At 38.8% G+C, this 19459-nt stretch overlaps 1 protein-coding gene across 25 annotated transcripts in view; it reads left to right on the top strand.

Moving 5' to 3' along the window:
- The first annotated feature begins 13639 nt into the window (after window positions 1-13639).
- LOC106880780 (CUGBP Elav-like family member 1-B) overlaps window positions 13640-19459 on the top strand; it is a 229382-nt gene continuing 223562 nt past the window's right edge. For all 25 annotated transcript variants that reach the window (XR_016240834.1, XR_016240833.1, XM_089348163.1 and 22 more), the window contains exon 1: window positions 13640-13706. The gene's annotated coding sequence lies outside the window, so the exon portion shown is untranslated. The remainder of the gene's footprint in view (window positions 13707-19459) is intronic.

Genomic DNA, 19459 nt, shown 5'->3' with positions numbered 1-19459 from the left:
ACAGCTTGATGCCCTTCCTAACGCCAACCACTCAGAGAGTGTAGTGGGTGCTTTTACGTGTCACCCGCACGAAGGCCAGTCAGGCGGTACTGGCAACGGCCACGCTCATCTCGCTCGAGAAACCTCATGTGTCACCCGCACAAGAGCCAGTCCAGGGGCACCGGCAACGATCTCGCTTGAAAGTCCTACAACAACCCCACGCAAGAGCCAGTTCAGGGGCACCGGCAACGATCTCGCTCGAAGAAATTTCATGTGTCACCCGCACAAGAGCCAGTCCAGGGGCACTGGCAACGATCTCGCTCGAAAACCCTCATGTGTCACCCGCACAAGAGCCAGCCCAGGGGCACCGGCAACGATCCCGCTCGGAAGATTTCATGTGTCGCCCGCACATGAGCCAATCTAGGGGCACCGGCGGCGATCCCGCTCGAAAGATTTCATGTATCGCCCGCACATGAGCCAGTCCAGGGGCACTGGCAACGATCTCGCTCGAAAATCCTACGAAAATCCTATGACGGTCCCACACAAGAGCCAGTTCAGGGGCACTGGCAACGAACTCACTCGAATAATTTCATGTGTCACCCGCACAAGAGCCAGTTCAGGGGCACTGGCAACGATCTCACTCGAAATATTTCATGTGTCGCCCGCACAAGAGCCAGTCCAGAGGCACTGGCAACGATCTCGCTCGAAATATTTCATGTGTCGCCCGCACATGAGCCAGTCCAGGGGCAATGGCAACGATCCCGCTCGAAAGATTTCATGTGTCGCCCGCACATGAGCCAGTCCAGGGGCACCGGCAACGATCTCGCTCGAAAAACCTCATGTGTCACCCGCACAAGAGCCGGCCCAGGGGCTCCGGCAACAATCTCGCTTGAAAGATTTCATGTGTCGCCCGCACATGAGCCAGTCCAGGGGCACTGGCAACGATCTCGCTCGAAAAACCTCATGTGTCACCCGCACAAGAGCCGGCCCAGGGGCTCCGGCAACGATCTCGCTCAAAAGATTTCATGTGTCGCCCGCACATGAGCCAGTCCAGGGGCACTGGCAACGATCTCGCTCGAAAGATTTCATGTGTCGCCCGCGCATGAGCCAGTCCAGGGGCACAGGCAACGATCTCGCTCGAAAAACCTCATGTGTCACCCGCACAAGAGCCGGCCCAGGGGCACCGGCAACGATCTCGCTCGAAAGATTTCATGTGTCGCCCGCACATGAGCCAGTCCAGGGGCACTGGCAACGATCCCGCTCGAAAGATTTCATGTGTCACCCGCACATGAGTCAGTCCAGGGGCACTGGCAACGATCTCGCTCGAAAGATATCATGTGTCGCCCGCACATGAGCCAGTCCTGGGGCACTGGCAACGATCCCGCTCGAAAGATTTCATGTGTTGCTCGCACATGGGCCAGTCCAGGAGCACTGGCAACGATCTCGCTCGAAAATCCAACGACGGACCCGCACAATAGCCTGTTCAGGGGCACAGCAACGATATATTTCTATTTCACTTGCCTCAACAGGTCTTCGCAAGTGGGGTTTAGTGTCCAATTTTAATTTAACTCGATTTCGATTTCACTTGCCTCAACAGGCAGTGGAGTTTAATGTCCAACTTAACTTGATTTCGATTTCACTTGCCTCAACAGGTCTACACAAGTGGAATTTAGTGTCCAATGAAGGAAGGAAGGTACGCATAAGTGGACTGGCTGGGCCTTAGATTTAGGTCTCACTTGGCTTGCCGGGTCTTCTCGCGCACAGTATATTTCCAAAGGTCTCGGTCAGAAGTCATCGCCTCGGTGAGGCCCAATGTTCGAAGGTCGTGCCTTACCACCTCATCCCAGGTCTTCCTGGGCCTACCTCTTCCACAGGTTCCCTCAACTGCTAAGGTGTGGCACTTTTTCACACAGCTATCCTCATCCATTCTCGCTACATGACCATACCAGCGCAGTCATCTCTCTTGCACACTACAACTGATGCTTCGTACGTTCAACTTTTCTCTCAAGGTACTGATACTCTGTCTAGTATGCACACTGACATTACACATCCATCGGAGCATACTGGCTTCATTCCTTGCGAGCCTACGCATGTCCTCAGCAGTCACGGCCCATGTTTCATTGCCATGAAGCATGGCTGTTCGTACACATGCGTCATACAATCTGCCTTTTACTCTGAGAGAGAGACCCTTTGTCGCCAGCAAAGGTAAGAGCTCTCTGAACTTTGCCCAGGCTATTCTAATTCTAGCAGCTACGCTTTCAGCGCACCCACCTCCACTGCTAATTTGGTCACCAAGATAGCGGAAGCTATCAACCACTTCTAGTTTTTCTCCCTGGAATGTGGCAGAAGTTGTTTTCTGCACATTCCCAGTATTTATAGCTCCAGAACATCTGCTGCAAACAAAAACTAACTTCCTAGTTAACCTTCCTTTGATATTGTTGCACCTCTTATGTGTCCATAGCTTGCACTGGGTGCATCTTATAGAGTTACTTCCCACTCCTTTTCTACAGATTGAGCAGGACCATCTACCCGAAGGAGTTTGTGTTTTGTCTGCCTTCCTACTTATGAGGACTTTGGTTTTAGCTAGGTTGACTCTAAGGCCCTTTGATTCTATTCCTTGCTTCCATACCTGAAACTTCTCCTCTAATTGTGATAGTGACTCAGCAATTAGTGCAAGGTCATCAGCATAGAGGAGCTCCCAGGGGCATCCTGTCTTGAATTCCTCTGTTATAGCCTGGAGAATTATGATAAATAGGAGAGGGGTGAGGACAGAACCTTGGTGGACCCCTACCTCCACCCGGAATTCTTCACTGTACTCTCTGCCAACCCTCACCTTACTGACAGAGTTTCTGTACATGGCTCGCACAGCTCTCACTAACCATTCTTCTATCCCTAGTTTCCTCATTGACCACCAGATGAGAGATCGGGGGACCCTGTCAAAGGCTTTCTCCATATTAACGAAAGCCAGGAACAGAGGTTTATCCTTGGCTAGGTATTTCTCCTGAAGCTGTCTTACCAGAAATATAGCATCAGTGGTGCTTTTCCCAGGCACAAACCCAAACTGCACCTCATCTAAACTGACTCGCTCCCTAAGCAGTTGAGCTATGACCCTCTCCGTGACTTTCATTACCTGATCTAAAAGCTTGATACCTCTGTAATTATTTGTATCTAAAGCGTCACCTTTACCTTTGTAGCAGTTGATTATGGTGCTGCTACACCAGTCATTGGGTATGACTCCTTCGTGTATCACCTGGTTCGTAATACGGGTGACTAGGCTGTAGCCGACACTGCCAGATATTTTGAGCATCTCTGCAGTGATTCCTGATGGGCCGGGGGCTTTCCCTGTCTTCATACTCTTAATTGTTTTATCTACCATGGTACTGTCAACTCGGATAGCTGGTCCCTCTGTTGGGTCGACATACGGCAGACTCTCTTTCTCCCATTCATTCTCTTTATTAAGCAATCTATCGTAGTGGCTTCTCCAGACCTCTTTCTTTGCAGCCTCATTTAGAGCAAGCGTACCATCATCCATGCGAACACATTTCTCTCCTACTACATCACTATTCTCTCTCCTACACTGTCTTGCGACACAAAATACCTCAAGTCTTTGGTCCTCACAGCGCAGAACATTGGCAAATCTTTTCTTATCTGCCTCCCCTCTGGCTAAATAAACCTGTCGCCTAGCTTCCCTTCTGGCAGATTGGTACAATTCCCTGCTACCACCGTTCTTCCAGTCCTTCCAAGCCTGTTTCTTTTGTCTAATAGCCCTGTCTACCTCCTTGTTCCACCACCACATTATTTTGGGTCGAGAAGGGACCTTGCACCAACCACAGATCTCGTCGGTGGCCCTCAGCAGGTTGTCCCGTAGAAACGTCCAGTTGTCCTCTACATTGTGTGAAGCTACATCCCCCTCTATTTCGTCGAAGGCCTTGAGTAATAAGTCTCTAAATCTCTGTCCATTCACAGGATCTTTGAGCTTCCATACCCTTCTCCTCCAAGCTGGTCGTCTTCTGGGCAGCCACTTAGCTCTGATCCTAAAGTCACTAACTACTAGTCTATGTTGTGGGGTACATTCTTCGCCTGGGAATGTTTTGGCATTTCTGAGCAGCCGTCTTTCCCTTTTCCTGGCGAGGATGTAGTCAATTTGGCTTGTGTGCCTGCCAGAACAGTAGGTGACTAGGTGACTGGCAGGTTTCCTGAAGTTAGTATTGCAGATCATAAGGTCATTTGCATCACAGAACTCCAGCAGTCTGGTTCCCTCCTCATTGCGGGAACCAAAACCATAGCCTCCATGTACGCCATAGAATCCCCCTGAATGTTGTCCAACATGTCCATTGAAGTCACCAGCCACAAAGAGAAGGTCCCTGTCATTCGTCGATGAGGTAGTCTGCAGAAGGGTGTCATAAAATCGGTCTTTCTGTCCGTCGGGTAGCCCGGGCTGAGGGGCATAAGCCGAGATAATGGTTGCTAAACCATGGTGTAGGACTAACACATACATAATACATACACACACACACACGCACACACACATACACACTCACACACATAAAATGTAGGTAGGGTTAAAATCCAAGCTGTGTCCTCTTGAAGCACATCTGCTTATTTCTGTATTCCAGTTCCATATGAAGTTGTTATATTTATGTCAGATACACATTAGCATTGAAATTTCTGGATAGGATGTTTACAGACTAATTATAAAATCAAAACAGAAAGCTGGACAAACTGTTTGGTATTATTTATTCACCATTACACATGTTTCACTTGCAAATAGGAAGTATGAAATTGTATATGCAGGATAAGCATGTAAGAAATTTCCTATTAGAAATTCTTCAGACAAAGAATCAAATAATACAAAATTTACATTTGGATGAAGCAGTTAGTAATCAGGAGACAGAAAGAGCAAACATAATAGTACAGAAAGGAGAGAGAGGGTTAGGGATTGGACTAATGATAAGTGTATATACATATATGCACGTATACAGACACACATACATACTGACAATGCACACACACACACACACACATCTACTCATACTTACGCACATAAATACTTCATATATATATATATATATATATATATATATTTACACATATACATACACATATACATATGCATATATATATATATACAAGTATACATACATACATACACACACACACACATATATATATACACAGATACATGGATATTTACACATGCACACACATATACACTTTCATGCATGTACCGAAATGTATAGGAGAAAAACATATCTACACATATATATGCATATAGTTAGCATGCATAAGAAACCACACACATAAACAGATTTATGGATGTACATACATATGTACATACAGACACGCATATACACACATACATACATGTGTATGTACATATGTACATACTTACATATATACATACATACACATACATTTACATTTATATACAAACATGTCATAACACATTTAGATACAAACTATAGATATAATTTATTGCAATGATACATATATTTTTTAACTTAAATATATACTTTGACATAGATATATATGTACAATGTATGTATTATGTGTGTGCTGTTGTTTTGTGCATGCATTTCATGTACAATGTATGTATTATGTATGTGCTGTTGTTTTGTGCATGCATTTCATGTGCAATGCATGAAAATGTGTGTGCCAATATATTCCCATGCATATGCAAAAAATAAAATCATGCATATATGTGTATTGACATGAATATATGCATTCATTGCTGTTGCCTGAATGCATGTGCACATGCAATGGATGAAAGTGCATGCTTGCACACATGTATGCATGAATACCCATGTACACAAATGTGTACATCACTATATAGACATATATGTATGCATGATTGCTAATGTGTGTATGTATACATGTGCATATGTAATGCAGGAAAATGTGGATTTGTATATACCGTTACACAAATACATATACGTATATACACACACATAAACATTTATGCATTCATACACACACAACCATATATGTGCATATGTAATGCAGGAAAATGTGGATTTGTATATACCGTTACACAAATACATATACGTATATACACACACATAAACATTTATGCATTCATACACACACAAACATATATGTACACATATACATACATATATATATATGTATATATACAGCACATACATATACCTACATATACATAAACATATTTTCAGATACACACACACACATTGCTATACATATAATGTTGATAATATTCCTAATTGCAGTGGCTCCAACAATAGGTTGCAAAGTAAATTAAACATTATTGTAATAATTTTTATTGTGCAATTTTGAAGTATTAGCATGCGTTAGTATTTTTTATGTAGGCATTGGATAAATGATTCCTTAAGTTGATTAATATGATTGGTTTTACAATTTAATATTTCCATACTTTCTAAACATAAACTGAAAAATTTACTACCTGGTTTATAGAGAGTAGCATTTTTTGTAATAGACAAATGTAGTAAATGTTCTATATTTTATCTTTTAACTCCCAAATAAGAGTGACTAAAGATGTTTTATTAGAAGATATAAGGTTATAATAGCTTAACTTGAATTCAGTAGAAGTAGTGCCTATATATTTGATGAGTATGGAAAGGGCACTTATAATGTTTTCTATAAGACATTTATTGTTTAAAGGACAAGACAATTTTATTCAAAAATTACATAATTTTATTATTCTAGGTATTATAATGCTATTGCTATTGTAGTAATTAGAACCATTTTCAATGTAATTATTATTAATGCTTAGTGGCATTTCATCTGTCATCATGTTCTGAGTTCAAATTTCACTGAGGTTGTCCTTGTCTTTCTTCTCAGGGTTGATAAAATAAGTACCAGTTGATCAATGAGGTCGATGTAATCAACTTACCCCCTCCCACGAAATTGTTGGCCTTGTGCCAAAAGTTTAGATCATTATTATTATTATTATTATTATTATTAGATCCACTGCCACAACAGACACCAGCAACACTATAATGTTTATTATGATAATTGTTACCAATATTGCAATAATAATTATGATTAGTAGTATCATTAAAATCATACTACCATCATTGATATTATTGTCATTACTGTTATTATTACCACCACCACTGCCACCACTATTATTAGTAATTTTAGCAACTGCACTGGTATTAGAAGCAGTAGTAACAATGAAAGAAGTAGCGATAGTAGTAAATTTTTTTGGAATAGAAATTGAATTCATATTATCTCTATTATTGTTGTTATTATTAGAATCCCCATCACCATCATTTAACATCCATTTTCCATGCTGACATGGGCTGGATGGCTTGACAGGAACTGGCAAAGCCAGAGGCCACACCATATTCCATAGTCTTTTTTTACTTGGTTTCTATAGCTGGATGCCCTTCCTAATGCTAACCACTTTACAGAGTGTACTGGCTGCTTTTTACATGGCACCATTACAAGTGCTTTTTACATGCACCAACACCAGTGCTTCTTACATGTTACCATCACCAGTGCTTTTTATGTGGCACCAGAAACAAGGATTTTTATGTGGCACAAGCACTGATGCTTTTTGCATGATACCAGCTCCAATGCTTTTTTAATTAATATTATTTAGCTTTTTATAGTTTAAGGAAGATATAATATCACCTAAGTTTGGTGTTGTAGAATATGAGAATTTTACTGTGTTTGTTGAATATTTTATGGTATTATTATCAGACAGAAAGTGTTTTTCTAATGCTTGAAAGAATAAAGAGAATATCTTAGTAGACACATGACCACTAAATGGAACATTATACCATATAATGTTTTTGTTGAATGATTTATTAGATTTGTAATTTTTATTATTTTTATACTTATAGTTACTGGCATTATCAGATTTGTATTTACTTTTATTATTGCTGTACCTATTATTATGTAATTTATGGATTTGATCATTATTAGTTGGTTTATCTTATAGAGCTATAAGTTGTAAGATATTCTGTGTTTGGTGACCTCCATAATTATATCAAAATTATCCAAACTATTTTTTCAATCCATAATTTATTGTCAAATTTAATAGCAGTTTTTCTTGCTTCAAGAATTATACCAATTTCATTTTTGTTAAGATTAAATATTTTTCATAGTAAAAAGAAGAGCTTTGTGAAAAAGAAAAGGATTAATAAATCTATGAGTAATAATTATTAATATCAATTTATAAAGATCACACATTATTTTGTTCTTTAATTTCATACACATAAATACACACACATATGTGTGTGCATATATATATATATAATTATATAGATATGATTACAATTAAGGGTACTGAGAAACAGTACCGAAAAACTAGAAATAGACAAGTGCCAGGAAGGCGATGTTGGGCACAGGTGCCATGACGATTTCACTTTCGCTTGCCCCAATAGGTCTTCGCAAGCCGAGTTTCGTGTCCAATGAAGGATATATATATATATATATATATATATATATATACACTTTTAATAATTTCTCTCTCTCCCTCTTGCTCTCTCTCTATATATATGTATACATATGTGTGTATGTAAAGAATGGAGAAATCAAATGAATGAGAAGATAAAGTAGTGATTTGTTTAAATTGCCTGAAAATATTTGGTTGTATTTTGGGAAGAACTCTTCATTCTACAGTTTCTTAAATACTCTAAATGTCTGAGATAGGAATTAGGTCATCTTGGGATGAAACCTTTTTACTCAACATAAAAATTGAGCTCAATATCAGTTTTTAAATGATCTTTGGAAAAGACATAAATCTCATATTACCAAAATGTGCGTGCTCGGGAGACAAAGATCGGTTGTACTTTGTCAAAATTCAACCAATATTTATCACCTTAACGGCACCATGTGATAAATTGATATTTTCATTTTCAGAGTTATTTATTTACCAATTCTTTATTTGACCTAATGACTTCAGAGAAGGTACATGATCAGGAATTACTTTGTGAAAGGAACAGCCAATTATATCATGCCCAGTATTCGAGTGGTACTTATTTTATCAGACTCCAAAAGATTAAAGTCAAAGTTGACCCAGAGAAGATTTGAACTCAGAATGAAAAGGATTGCAAATGAAGCGTGAAAGTTGGACAAGGTTGGAATTTCTTTGAGTAATATATATATTACTTCCTTGTAAATTAGCAGTTCGGCAAAAGACAATTAGTAAGCTTACAAAGAATAAATCCCGGGGCCAATTTATTCAACTACAGCTGGTGCTGCAGCATGGCTACAGTCACATGACTGAAACGAGTAAAACAATAAAAAACTATGCCATTTTAATCCCAAGCAACACTGGGTATCTCTGCTAGTATATATATAGAAATGTAAATACATATATATGTACGTGCATGTATATGTAAAGATATATATTTATGTACATATGTATTTATCTATTTGTGTGTGTGTAATCCCTGAATGTCTACAAAAATCCAAGTTTATTTTCAAACATTACTGACCATAAATATATATATATATATATATATATATATATATATATATATAAACCAAAGGAACACAGAAAATGTAATTAGTATTTTATATAATGTACACAGGTATCAGCAAACCAACCGTTGTTAATTATGTAAGACCTATTATGCAACAAAACGCATTATCACCAAAAATATTTTTGAAGGTAAGTCTCATGGAATGAGCCAGCTGCATTGTGCCAATTTGCTTATGTAATCAATGGTAGTTGGTTTACTGAAACACATGTGTGCATTACATAAAGCATAAAATATTGGTTATGTTTTTGCATTCCTTTTCTATATGACACACGGACTGTGCATACAAGAAATAAGATGGCTATTGCCAAACCATATGGAGCATAGGATTGGAGTATGAAACTTATCTGCTTTGCCCAAACCTTTTGGTAACCCATTGTATCTTATGGTGTACTTTTAAGAATATTGTTTGTTATTGGCACTCCGTCGCTTACGACGTCGAGGGTTCCAGTTGATCCGATCAACGGAACAGCCTGCTCGTGAAATTAACGTGCAAGTGGCTGAGCACTCCACAGACACGTGTACCCTTAACATAGTTCTCAGGGATATTCAGCGTGACACAGTGTGACAAGGCTGGCTCTTTGAATTACAGGCACAACAGAAACAGGAAGTAAGAAAGTTGTGGTGAAAGAGTACAGCAGGGTTCGCCACCATCCCCTGCCGGAGCCTCGTGGTGCTTTAGGTATTTTTGCTCAATAAACACTCACAACACCCGGTATATATATATATATACATATATACATATATATATATATAGGCACAAGCATGACTGTGTAGTAAGACACTCTCTTCCCATCCACATGGTCCTGTATTCAGTTCCACTGTGCGACACTTTCTACTCTAGCTTTGAGCCGACCAAAGCCTTGTGAGTGGATTTGGTAGATGGAAACCGAAAGAAGCCCGTTGTATATATCTATCTAAGTATAGATGCAGGTATGGCTGTGTGGTAAGAAGCTTGCTTCTCAACCACATGGTTCTAGGCTCAGTCCCACTACACACCACCTTGGGCAAGTGTTTCCTACTATAGCCTCGGGCCAACTGAAGCCTTGTGACTGGGTTTGGTAGACAGAAACTGGATGAAGCCTGCTGTATGTATATATATATATATATATATATATATATATATATATATATATATATATATATATATATATATATGGCTTAGTGGTTAGAGCATCGAGCTTACGATTGTGAGGTTGTGAGTTCAAATCCTGGACCAGGCTACGTGTCATGTTCTTGAGCAAGACACTTCATTTCACATTGGTCCAGTTCACTCAGCTGTAGAAATGAGTTGCGATGTCACAGGTGCCAAGCTGTATCGGCCCTTGCCTTTCCCTTGGATAACATCGCTGGCGTGGAAAGGGGAGGCTGGTATGCATGGGTGACTGCTGGTCTTCCATAAACAACCTTGCCCAGATTTGTGCCTGGGAGGGTAACTTTCTAGGTGCAATCCCATGGTCAGTCATGACTGAAGGGGGTCTCAGCATATATACATATATATCATCATCGTTTAACGTCCGCTTTCCATGCTAGCATGGGTTGGACGATTTGACTGAGGACTGGTGAAACCGGATGGCAACACCAGGCTCCAGTCTGATTTGGCAGAGTTTCTACAGCTGGATGCCCTTCCTAACACCAACCACTCAGAGAGTGTAGTGGGTGCTTTTACGTGTCACCCGCACGAAAACGGCCACGCTCGAAATGGTGTCTTTTATGTGCCACCCGCACAAGCCAGTCCAGGGGCACTGGCAACGATCTCGCTCGAAAATCCTACAGGAGCCAGTCAGGCGGTACTGGCAATGGCCACGCTCAAAATGGTGCATCTCATGTGCCACCCGCACAAGAACCAGTCCAGGGGCACTGGCAACGATCTTACTTGGCTTGCCGGGTCTTCTCACGCACACACACACATATATATATATATATATGTATATATATATATATATATATGTATATATTTATGTGTGTGTGTGTCCCCACCATCACTTGACAACCGATGGTGGTGTGTTTATGTCCCTGTAACTTTGCAGTTCAGCAACAGAGACTGATAGAATAGGTATCACGCTTACAAAGAATAAGTCATGGGGATTTTTTTTTGATTAAAACCCTTTAAGGTGGTGCTCCTGTATGGCCACAATAAAAAAAAAAAAATATAAGAATGTATGACATATCTACAGTTTAGTAATCCATGAAATTTGTTTCCTCATAACTATCCTAAAAGCACATATTCCTTTTAGTGAAATTTTTAGATGTACATTTTCCATTGGGTGCATTATAGTTATACTGTTAGCATTAAAATAATTTTTCTTGGAGGAATTTCAGATGATAGTCTCTTTTCTGATTTTCTTTCCCTGTAATTCATTTCAAAATGTATATTTTTACGTGATATTTTACAGAAATGCATATTTGAGAATGTAAATTGCATAATAACATAATATTGATGTTTCATACATATAAATCTAGAAGGAAAGTGAAAAATTCTAAAGTTAGGTTTCATGAGAGAGAAAGAGATGGTGAGTGATTGTGTGCAGGAACTCAATAGATTTAATATAAAATCAACATATATAATAATTTGCTTTTAGTTATTTCTTTTTTTACTTTTTGAATATGCCCACAGAAATAAACTGATAATATATTTTCCCTAATAATATGTATACCAAGTTACACAGCATATACTTATGCATAGTGATGGTGCATGGCTCAGTGGTTAGAGTGACAGGTAGTGAGTTTGATTCCCGGACTGAGCTGTGTGTTGTATTCTTGAGCAAGATACTTTATTTCAGGTTAAGAAGGGGTCAACACCTTTGAGAGAGCACGTATTCTGCATGAAAAATTTAACCGTGCTGCTCAAAAGTGCACTGCTAGTGTAGTGAATGGAGAAAGCTTGGTCTGCAATGTTTGCAGTCATGTATGTTTGTCAAGAGCAGGGCTCATTAGCCACCAATGGAGCCGCAAATGCAAAATATAAGTTAGTCCTAGAGCGCAAAATGTTCCTAAAGGTGAGCAATGGTCTTCCTCAGTCACGAGTGGACGGCTATCATGTATGTGTATACATATACCCTTTAGTCCAAAATATATAGTCTTAACTGCCACTGTTGAGACAAATTCCATGAGAGCATTTCGCTTCCATTGCTCCTTTCATTAGTTTTCTCCTCTCCTTATCTTTTCACTCAATACACTATTCTGAAGAAGAACTTAGTCCGAAACGTCATTTCAATCTATTGTTTCCATTTCTCTCTGCATCAAGCTAATAATCATGATCGAGAATTTATCTCGTCTTGATTCTGTTTCTTTCATCACCATCATATATACATATACATATATAATTTCACTAAGGCACAGCGATATTAATAACCACTTATTAGAACGCAATATACTTTTGCTCTCTCACTATACGTGTATACGTATATGTGTGTGTATATATATATATATATATCTAAATATATATATACATTTCTTTTTTTTTCTTTTAGCGCATCACAACACTGTGCATGTATACTCTTTCTCTTTCTTTATATGTATGTAAATACGCCCCCCCCCCCACTACACATTTAGATATAAACATATGTAATATATATCACCGCCTGATGTCGTATTTCTTTAAACTATAATTATTTAAGGTGAAAGCGACCTGCACTCTTAGTTCTTTTCCCTATCCCAACTACTGATATTACATTGTATTCTGGAAATCAGGTATGAAAAAGAAAAAAAAAAAAGAAATGAATATGCGCTCAAATGTAACTCCTGTCTTACACCTTTGAAACAATCTTTTTATATTCATGTTACTTCTGTTCCTTTGTTTTCCATGATTTATAATTTTTTTTTTCACACATTCAAGCAATGTGTGCTTTTTCTTTCATTTCAAATAGCTATTTTCAATCCAATTTGACTTATTACACAGTTTTTTTAGTGTGTAAATCTGAAGAAAATTCCGTTAGATGTTGAAAAAAATGTGGAAGCCAGGAAGGCTAAAATAGGTGAGAACTGTGAAGAGGGGCACCTGTAATGGTGTTACTACAAGACCCTGAGTAAGTAAGAGAGAGAAAGAGAGAGATAGAGTAGCAGTAGCACGTGTAGAATGTTGCTAGGTGTGACGATGCATTGTGGGTAAGCCAGTCGTCCGTGCCACCACGTCGACTACCTCTACTACTACCACCACTATCATTGCTGCTGCTGCTGCTACCGCCGCCGTCCGCCATTTTGTGTGTGTCTCGTTGTCTTAGTGTCTGTCTCTGTCCTCACGTCGAATAGGTAAGCACAAACTTTTTATTTTTTTGCATACTCATCCCCAACCTTTCCGACAAAGAACCAGCCAGCGACTGGAAGCCCTAAACTACCAATTTCTATCTTAGAAAATGCGACATTTTGTTGTTTTCTTCACTGCCCCTTGCTGCTACTTCACTGCCATTAATGAGTAAGAAACGTTACAGAGCTCTGTAGCTACACAAATACACACTATTTTTGCATTCATACATTTATATACAACAGCTTATTTATCTTTCTAAACAGACATTTATCTATATTTTGTTTGCTAGTTGCTCAAATATCATTTTTTTTCTCGGCCTCTGACGTGATTGCTTGATGGAGAAATTCGCCTACTTTTCCAGTAGTCTCCATTGAAATCAGCGATGTAGAGAGAGGGGAGTGAGTGAGAGAGAGAGGTAGGTGGATAGAGGGAGTGAGTGAGAGAGCGGCAACTAAGCTGGATTGACGGAGTGAGCGAGAGTGAAGTAGATGGACAGAGTGAGTGAGTGAGTGGGTGAGAGTGAGGAAGCTCGAGTGAGTGTGGAAGCAACGCTAGAGAGTGTGGGAGTGAGAAACGAGTGAAATTCTTACACTTCCACATTGAACTTCAGATATCTCTTCAGGAAAAAAAAGAAAAAAGGACAAGGGTCCCTAAATAGTGTCACTTCTGGAGGAGCAGTCATGAGAGATGGGAAGGGGAGGAGGAACCTTATCTTCTTGCAAGTGGAGACATCCGGCATCACCGCCCCCCACTATCATCATCATCATCATCTTCTAAAATACACCAGTTGTTAACTGGTAAATTCACTATCACAACTGTTATTATTTTTACTACTGTAGTTAAAGTTGTCAGGTGTATTGGTTTGGTGATGATGATGGTCGTGGTTCAGTCTCAGGACACAACTAGTATCGTCATGGCCATTTTGTTGTATTGGAATCTTGTTAGATGGACTATAGCAATAAACCTGAACGTCCATGTCATATATATATATATATATATATATACACGCATATGCATACGTACACACGTGTATATATATGTCTTATAGATAGGTACATAATAGTGTATGATAAGTGAATTATAACGGAATCGTGCCTGGTTCTTATTCCTTGTGTCGCAAACTGCTACACTGGTAGAAGCTGCCTAGCAGTAAATCTTTGAATCTCTGTGCTGATATATATATATATGTGTATATATATATATATATATATATATATATATATATATATATATATTCGTATGTGGGTAGGTTGTGGTGCGTGTTAAAACATTAACTGCCTTCTCCCCATGACCCTATTAAAAAAAAAATACTGTAATGTAGACATTGCCCACCACCAAACCAAGAAAATGGGGGTGGCTGTGTCTTTGATGTACCTTTCTCTTTTCTCTGCTTCTTTCATTCAATGTTATGTTTGTATTTGTTTAGGAATTCTACTCCAGTTCCTTTCAGTAGCTGACTTTTTCGATTTGTCCTCGTCAGTCTTTACTCTTCTGCCAGTCTAATAAGGGGTCACTACAGCGATATTCAACTTGTATATCTTTTATTACAGCAACATGCCTATTTATACAACACCAAACTGACACCTTAATGCCATTTATTTTCAGCTTTAAATTATATATATATATATATATATATATATATATATATATAATTTATGTATGTATATATATACATATATACATATACATACACGCGCGTGCACGTACGCTCTTGATGTTTAAAATATCTCTTTTTGTCTTCCTCTTCCTTTCTACTTTGATGATGATGATGTTTACTGTTGAAGGTCACCAACTGTTTTAGCTGTGGATTTCTGATACTAACGGCGCCAACCACTACTACTATTACAACTATAAACTATTATTACTATCATGGCAATTGTGGCTGACTATATACAACATTGGTTCTGCTATTCCACTGCTGTTCTTGCTACTGTCTAACTCCTACCATTCTTGTCTTGTATTATCGACTCGCGTTTCACAGTTCAAATCACACCTGGTTATGGTAGTTATAGCTATGTGGCGAAGTGAGACTGTCTTTCATGTTGGTTGATGTTAAAATATATTTTAATGATAAAAAATTCTCCGTGAGAGATTATTGTGGATTAATGAGGAGAAAACGAGAAGAAAAAAATACCGATTAACATTGTAGAGAAGCCTGTCAGGAATGTTGGCAAGATGGCTCCACTGAAAATAGTGGAGCTCTGTCATGCCGCTAACAAGGTTCATTTTTCATATTCTTAAGTCATCCCGGCTGGCAACGAAACAGTTTATAATGTACTGTTTCAATGCATGCCTCAGTAGTAGTAGTAATCAGTGAGGTGGGAGAAACATGCTACTACAACAACTAGTAGTATTTTTAAGGATAATCCACCTGACTGTTGCTGTCAAGCATGGTAGAAAATCGATAAGGCTGGTGGTAGTAATAAATCTGTTAATAATTCCACTACTAACGTTAGCCGTGTATTTATCCATTTTAATTATCCTGTCCCACAACACACTTCAGTTTGATGAAGAGCATTATTAATTTTATGATTCTAAATATTAAAAGATCTATCTATCTATCTTTCTATCGAGAGAATGTGGGCGCATGTATGTATACATATGACTATGGTCTGACGTGGATGTATAAATACACACTCAATTTAGCTTTTAAACGCTCCAAAGGATCTTTAGTCTACTAGTGGGTAAATGTGAAACACTCCAGCAATCTGTGTTACTGTGTGTGTTAGTACTTTTATTTGAATATTAACTGAGGAATTTACTTGTTTTTATGTTCCTCTAGAAACTCGAACCAGGAGCATTATATGCTTTTGATGAGAGTTTTAAGTGACCTGAAACATATGATTTACCCTGAAAGTCAATATTCAAATTTCACATAACATGTATTGAGCACTTGAATGGAAAAGTAGTCTCCTTAGATGATGATGGTGATGACATATATGTGCATAAGTGTACAGGTGTGTGTGTGTATATATATATATATATATATATATATATATATAATATTAGATATTTATTATAATATTAGATGTTTATGTATACATATATATGCATACACACACATAGATATACATATATAACGTGTACAGAGAGAATAGAGAAAAAGTCTTTCTCAGAGTTGTTGGTTATCTCGCATGCATGACTGTGTGGTTAAGAAGTTAGTTTCGTGTTCTTTCTGCTGTGTGCCACTGCAAACTGAAGTCTTTTATAGCATCAAGCTGACCAATGATTTATGAGTGAATACAGGGAAAATGTGAGCAAATTTACGGTTTTGCCTTTTCATTTGCGCCAGTGACTAGTTAACACGCTATGGCATAAAGGAGTAACACTGTTTGGGTGGCAGTGTCATTGTAAAAACAAGCTTCGTCTCTTAGAGGTTCGTTGTTTGAAAGACTAGGGGAATGAGTACCTTATTAAGAAAAAGAAGTAGTGGTTGGTGATAAGAAGAGCATTTCTCTGTAGAATACTGTCTCAAGAAGTCTCATGTTGATCATTTCCATAGGAAAAAATGCTTGAAAATTGTGTGTATATGTGGCCATGTGCTTAGATAGCGTGGTTCTCAACCATGTGGTTATGAGTTCAGTCTGACTGTTTGACATCTTGGGGAACTGTCTTCTCCTATAGCCCTGGGCAGACAAAAACATTGAATGAATTTCGTGGACAGATTGAAAGAATCACATATGTAATAGATATGTGTACGAATGTGATGGTTGTAAATAAACATTAGTGTCCTACAAGCAATGTTGTTCTTTTCCAGTCTTTGATAAAGAAAAAAAGAAAAAAAAACATGTCTGGCCATTGAGAAATATTACTTTGCTTGGAAACAGGTTAAGGCTGGAAACTGGAAGGGCATCTGGCTGTAGAAAATCTACCTCAATAGATTTCGTTTGACCCATGCAAACATGGAAAAGTGGACACTAAAATAGTGATGATGTGTATGTGTGTATATCTATATATATGTATATATACATATGTATCGGTATAGATATACATATGTCTATTTAAATGTGGATGTGACATCTCTCTCTCGACTTTGCAAAGGCCGTCAATAAACTTAAGCATGGAAGATGCCACAATCTACAATATCTTGGTATTGGTAAACTAGAGGAATAGCAACACAACTTTTTAGAAGGTAGAAGTAAGACATTTTTAGCCTATAGTGCTCTCTCTGAGGAGACATCATTTCTAAGCATTTCTTATGGGAACTGTACTGGGATCACTACCCTCCCAGGTGGCTCCCTCAGATATGCCCTCAGTCACACAGTCAGCCACTCTTACCAGCTGTGTTTGATGATACAAAAGTATCTCTGGCAATCAAAGACCCTGATGATGACTTGAAATTACAGAAAGACCTGGACACAATATACTAGTGGGCTGAAGAAAACATGCAGTTCTGTGCTGATAAACTTCAAGTGCTTTACTATCAACCTGCAAACAAATTGCAACCAGAATGCATAAGACCAAAGAGTATTGCAGCCCTGGAGTCAGAGTTGGTGCATGACTTAAGGAATCCATATAAGTAATGATTCGACATTCCATATGCACATTACTAGATGGTACCAATGTGCAGGCAAGTGGCTTGTTGGATTCTGAAAAGAAAAAGGAAACCATGTTGATACTATAGAGAACTTTTGTTCTCAGTTGCCTTGACTACTCCCAGTTATGGTTGTCACATATGAGTCAAATTAACTGGGGCTCAAGGCGATCCAATGCTTCTACACCAGGAGGATTGTCTCAATGCAACAGACAGTCTCTTTGGAGAGGTTTAAAGAACTGAAGCTCTATTTCCTAAATAGGAAACAGGAAAAATAGGCAGTGATATCAATATAGACCCTGGGAAGTCTAATATCTAACTGGGATTGAAAGCTATACCAGCACCCAAACAAGATGCTACTGCATAGTATCTAAGGACCCAGCACAGTTCAAGTGCCCACCATTTTTTATACTGAAAAAACCTCAGATCTGTGAGATGATGTGTTCAAAAAACATTGACAAATTTTTATCTGCAATACCAGAGAAACATACCATGGCAAAAAATGCAAATATGAGTAACTTTGTGCAACTAACTGGTTCACCTCAAGCCTGGAGAGATAATCAAGAAAGTGAGCTTGAAATATATTAGCTATCATACTAATAGCAGTGCCATAACATGACCATAGTTCCTGGCTAAACTATGTAAGGTTTATGTATATCTGTATACATCTGTCTATCTATATTACATCATCATGAAGTATCCGTTTTTCTTGCTGGCATGTGTTGAATGGATTGACTGGAACTGGTAAGCCAGAGAGCTGCACCAGTCTCTAGTCTGTTTTGGCTTGTTTTTTTATGGCTGGATGCCCTTCCTAATGCCAACCACTCACAGAGTGAACAGAATACTTTTTACGTGTCACCAGCACTGGCCATGACTACAATTTCACTTAGCTTGACATGTCTTCTGAAGCACAGCAGATCACCAAAAAGCTTTAGTCACTTGTCATTGCCTCCATGAGACTCAGCTTCTGAAGATCAAATTTCACCATCTAATCCCACATCTTCCTGGGTCTATCTCTTCCACAGGTTCCCTCCACAACACTTCTTAACACAGCTGTCTTTTTCCATATGCATCACATGGCCATACCAGCACATTTATACATATCCTATATATCATTGTATATGTATCATCATCATCATTTAGCATATTTTCCATGCTGGCATTCATTGGATGGTTTAACATGGAGCTGGCCAGGTGGGAGCTGTCTAGACTCCAATTGTCTGT

The sequence above is a fragment of the Octopus bimaculoides genome, chromosome 2 (assembly GCF_046866305.1).
Source record: "Octopus bimaculoides isolate indiv1 chromosome 2, ASM4686630v1, whole genome shotgun sequence".
Taxonomy (NCBI): domain Eukaryota; kingdom Metazoa; phylum Mollusca; class Cephalopoda; order Octopoda; family Octopodidae; genus Octopus; species Octopus bimaculoides.
This window is presented reverse-complemented; position numbering and strand designations above follow the sequence as displayed.